Raw genomic sequence first — 6000 nt, 5'->3', positions numbered from 1 at the left:
ATCGCCAATTCTTAACGTGCAGCGTAACACACATACACACACACACACACACACACACACACACACACACACACACACACACACACTCTGTGTTCTTGTCCCGGGATGCGCTCTCCTCTGCTCTCCCTCTGCCTCCTTAAATAGGGAGCGACTACTGGGAAAACACACAAAACACAGGTTAATTACCGTCAGGTATTGCGATTCTGCCACTCACCTTCCCTGGCTCCGCCCTCCTGTCACAGACCTGCGCTTGACCATGCCCCCGCTGCCACAGTGTCATTCTTCCACTGGCTAGGGTTGGACATATACCTACACCCTACAACAGAGTGGAGTATCTTCCAAACGGATTTCTTCTGCATCTCCACATCCCTGCCAATGTCAGAGTCTAAGCCAGAGTACAAGCCCATGTCTAGACCTGAATCCATGTCTACGCCCATGCTTAAGCCTATGTCTATGCCTGAGACCATGCCAATGTCTGAATCTATGCTGGAGCCCATGCTTCAGCCCATGTCCATGCCTGAGCCCACACCCATGTCTAAGTCTTGAGCCAAGTTCTATGTCAGAGTCCATAACCACCCTCATGTCCATGTCTGAGTCCAAGCCAGAACCTAATCCCCTACCTGTGTCCACATTCCGTTTCAAGCCTCAACTGGGACCCAAACCTCCACTTAAGCCCATGTTCTAGTGCTACGTCTTTCCCAAGCAAGAGTGATCCTCTGAGGGGAATTCATCCAGAGCCAGATCCCTATCCCTGGGACTGACTGAGGAAGTTTATTAGCTCCCAAAGGGAGCTTTGTGGGGGCTTTAATGCGTGCATGCATTCAGGCTTGGTGCACCTCAAATGTTCACTAATGTCCACTTGCATTTGTGCTCTGGGAAAGCAATGTGCACCAGAAGGACTAATCATGATGCACCTGTTCTGGATTAAAGAACAATCATGGCGGGTGCATATAAGGACTCCACAAACTCAAAGACTGGGTGAAATATCCTGATGTTTCTGAACCTTGAATGTCTGTGTTAACTCTCTGGCTTGAATTTGTTCTGTTTATTTGGACTCTGCCTTACACTATACTTCTGATACTCTGTTTGCACCTCGTATGACCCCGGCCTGGATAACAACTCTGCTTTTGCCTGATGCTATTGTGTTGTTTGGCTGCCTGAAAATAATATCCTGCATTTACATCTGTCTTCCAGCATCATCACTGACAGTGATTTGATTAAAAAGACGATAAAACAACATCACTTGGATCTTGAAAAGCAGAGGTCTCCAAGAGAAAGTTGTCGACATCCATGGGGGGGATAAAAATTCCAAAGAGCAGTGTCAGGCAAACATACCAGCATTCACTCACCCGGAACCTGAAATCACATTTAATGCATATTTATGGACTTTACTCTTTGTTCCAAATGACTAATATAAGGGATCAGTAAGAAGCCTTCACTTAGCCTCTTTCATGCTTTCACTCCTTCACTAGTGCAGAATGATACCGACCAATAAACCGCCAGAACAGAATCATTTCAATTCCAAAGAAACAGTGGTCATAAAAATGAACCGTGTGAAAGCCATGTTTGTTACCTGTAATCCAGCTGGACCCGAAAGGAAAATTGGGTTCAGACAGATATAATTTAACCCTTTGATGCAAAACATGTGTCAAAAGTGACCCGTCTGAGTTTTTATCTTCTATATCTTTGCAGTAAATTAATTCCATCATTCAGTATTCAAGGTATTCCTCAATTAACTTGTTTTTGATCATCATACGCCCTTATTTTATTTTTTCCTTTCTTATTTTTTGAATAAAACCCCTTTTTGTATCACTACCCTTCTAATGCACAACATGGGTCAAAAACGACCTGCATTCATTTTCCAGGTTATTTCATGTATGGCTGAGTGTTTCTATGATATACTTTTGAAATAAATTCATTTTGTCATTTACTTTTCCAAATATGCAGTAAATATCTTGTTTTTGTTTAGCACAATTCATCATTTTTATTTTTCCTTTCTTAAGTTATGAACAAGCACAGCTTTTGTAATTCTACATCAAGTTTACACACATGGGTCAGAACCGACCTGCATGCATTTACTCCAGCGTTTGGTGGGAACTGTGAATTGTGCTTGTGTCAGACATTTCACAGCTCAGCACAGCGCCCTTTGCCCATCTCATACATGCAAGTAATGTTTTTCAATTGTTCTAACATTACCTTAGAAAAAAAATTGATTATATTTAGGTTACCTTGAGAGTGAGTAGATTACTTGTTAGAAAGTTACAAGTAATTACTATTAGCTACCGAGCTGTTGACATATTCTACTTTAGTTGGCTAATTTTATTGTAGTTGGCTTAGCTAACTACATAATTAATAAATAACTGGCCCCATTCACTGCGAAATTAATGACTTGAAACAAATTATTATTATAGTATTAAGACATTTAATTTTAAATCACACTTGGATGACCCATGTGTAGTAATATAAAAAGCATTTTTGTTCATAAAGTAGGAAATAAAAAAATAAATTAATGATTTGTGGTAATTAAAAACAAGATATTTAAAGAATACTTGGAATATTCAATCATAAAATAAATTGATTTCAAAAGATAGAGCAAAGAAAAACTCAGTCAGGATGAAATAACCTGGAAAATGAATGCAGGTCATTTTTGACCCATGTTGTGCATTAGAAGGGGTGTGCATATGTTTTGCATCAAAGGGTTAAAGTAAATCATAAATGTGATTCTAGAAGAGTTGTGACAGAAAATCAGATACAATTTCAGAATTGTTTGTGTCAGTGTTAATATGAATTCAAAATTAGGTACATGATATGGTTTATGAAAATTAGGTTTATGAAAAGGTGATTTCATGTAAAACACAGAGAGAGAGAGAGAGAGAGAGAGAGAGAGAGAGAGCAGTGAGGTGTCAGTGATATTTGCATGAACAGGACGGAATCGTTTCATTTCTCCCAGAATAGAGCAGAAACTTCACCAGATGTTCAACTTCCTTCAGTCAAACTCACTGAAGCACAAAACACAGCACTGAATCTACAGCTAATCACACTCTCTCATCACACTGATCATCACTATTAACTCCAATAAAAGAACAGACAACGTCCAAAATTCAGCTTTATTTCAGCACAAACTACAGGAAGAGCAACAGGACAGTGAAGAGAGGAAAGACAGAAATGTCAGCATTGTGTAGAATTGAAACTCTATTGTAGATGGATCATAAGCAGCTCCATGTTAAACTCTATCTTGGATCCACTAGCCTTCACACTGACTCTTTCTGAACGTGACTGGATGATTGACGTTGTTATGGGAGACCGTGCAGCGGAACTCCTCCCCCTTTTCCCAGAGATCTTTGCTGAGGGTCAGGGTGCTGCTGCGGCTGTAACGGCCGTTCTTCTCTACTTCTGCGCTGCTCAGAACCCCGTTCTTCACCTCTGAGCCGTCCACTGTCCAGCTCACCAGCGCCCCCTGTGGAGAGTAGCCAGACAGCAGGCAGAGCAGCGAGGCCGATCCCTCAGACAGCTGCAGAGGGGACGGAGGGAGCAGAGACACGGAGGGAGCTGTGGAACCCGCTGGAGAGGAGAAACACACAAACACATCATAGACACCTCATTCACACACAATTAGAAATGAGGATGAAATATTTCTGCAACTTTGTGGAACTGACTGATCTTACAGAGGAATTAAGTCGAATAAAGTCTGACTTCATGACTGAGTTTCATTCACTACTTTATTATGTGACATCAGTTTCAGTGCAGCAACAAAACAAACATGTTCCACTCTGTAATTTATCTGGGAAAATAATTTTAGAACAAGTTTTATTACTTTATAGTTCAAACCTTCAGCACATTTAACTGCAGCAAATACAAATGTAGCTGATGACAGAAATATTCATCGTTTAACACAAACACACACAGCAGCTTTCATCTGGATTTTACATCAGCACACAGTCACTATATTTATTAAATGTTTATTATAGAGTAACTGCAGAGTTATTGCATGTTGAATTTATAGCAAGAGTGTAATTATTACATATTTAACATCAATAATTGTGCATTTATTGAATGTTAAAAACATTGATATGGGGTCTGTTCTGATACTGAAATGTATTCCTCATCAGAGCATAATAACACACAATAAAATCAATTACACAATTATAAACATCAACAATCTGTTCAGGTTAAGTTTATTACTGTAATTAGTAATGAACTAAATTAATTTTGCATTAAAAGAAGAAAACACACTTACTGTTGACGATGAGTTTGGAGCCTCCACCAAAAGTGTACCACAGTGATACATTCTAATGAAACCGTCGTACAAAAACCTCCATCACACTGCAGTACACACACACACACACACACACACACACACACACACACACACACACACACACACACACACACACACACTTTGCATTATCAGTCCATGCTTCAGTGCTCTGCGAGTGTTTATAGCCCTGTGACTTTAACACTTCATGACTGAGAGCTGCTGCTCAGCAACTTCACCCACAGCAACCATGACTTTGATCAGCGTCTTCATCTGCACACTGGCCCTCTGGACTCAAGGTGAGAGTTTAACATCAACTCACAGCCTCACACACTTCATTTCATACGAATTCTACACCACTTTAGAGCTTACAAACACAATCTATGTTTCTCTTCAGGATCCAGAGGTCAGGTGACTGTGACTCAGACTCCTTCAGTGCAAACTGTTGCTCCAGGAAACACAGTCACCATCAACTGTAGAACCAGTAGCAGTGTGCTTCTTGGTATCAGTCTCGCCTGGTACCTGCAGAAACCTGGAGAAGCTCCTAAACGCCTGATCTACTTGGCTACTACCTTACAGTCAGGGACTCCAGCTCGTTTCAGCGGCAGTGGATCGAATACTGACTTCGCTCTGACCATCAGTGGAGTCCAGACTGAAGATGCAGGAGATTACTACTGTCAGAGTTATCATTATATCAGTAGTAGCAGGGTGTTCACACAGTGTTAGAGCATCGTACAAAAACCTGGGTCAGTGAGAGTGCACAGAGAAGCACTGCTGCAGCTGGGAGCGACTGCAGGTGCTGAGGGGGAGGATGTGATACAGCACAATGACACACACTGTGGACGAGAGAAAACACACCACACTAACTCACTAATACACACACATCTGTGAGAGGAGTCCACCTTTCTCAGCTGTGGACAGACAAACAAAGTCCTGATCATTCTGATTCAATGCTTACTAATTATCTTTATCCCATTTTACACAGTTAAGTATTTATTATAGTTATAATTTGTTGCATATATGATTTACTGACTTACACTATTATAGAGTCAATATTTTATTATAATTACTTTATCCATCCATCCATTGTCTGTAGCCGCTTAAGCCTCACTCACAACCCGTCCTACGTGCTGCTATGGGCGGTCAACGATAAAAAATGTGCAAAACCGTGTTTGAGACTTGCGCGACACTTGTGTGTGTTCAGCTCAGTAGAAGGTTGCAGACTGCCCGTGGAGACTTTTGGTTCTGCACATGCAAGTTCTACAGGTCTTGCGACTAATCAAGAACGCATACACTACGTATGGGACCCGTATTCCTTTTGTACACCTGAACCAAGTCAGCAGCGCGGCTAGTAGGGGCTTTTTGTGATGACAGTAAGACGCATGATTGAGGCACGGTCATTGTATGAGTGACGCGCCTCAGAAGTACTTCACAAGTATTCCACACTTACTATTTGTGCTCTGCACAACACAGAAGTTCATCTCACTTTCTACCCCTATGTGTGGTGTGCACGCAGCGCATGTGACCTGCACACGACACGAGGGGCAAGACTCTGGGTATATATATTGGGGAGGGACCAAGGATTCAATCATGTAGTGTGTAGCATTGTAGAAGGGAAGAAGACCACCTCATTTGCCATTTTTATTTGAGTATATGTTAATTTACCATGCAAACGTCAAATAATAAAACATGAGTATAAGGGAATAACGCATTTTATTACACTGTAAAAAATCCCAACTAAATAG

Source organism: Neoarius graeffei, chromosome 21, assembly GCF_027579695.1.
Source record: "Neoarius graeffei isolate fNeoGra1 chromosome 21, fNeoGra1.pri, whole genome shotgun sequence".
Lineage (NCBI taxonomy): Eukaryota > Metazoa > Chordata > Actinopteri > Siluriformes > Ariidae > Neoarius > Neoarius graeffei.
The sequence above is the reverse complement of the archived record's forward strand: the minus strand, read 5'-3'. Positions refer to the sequence as shown.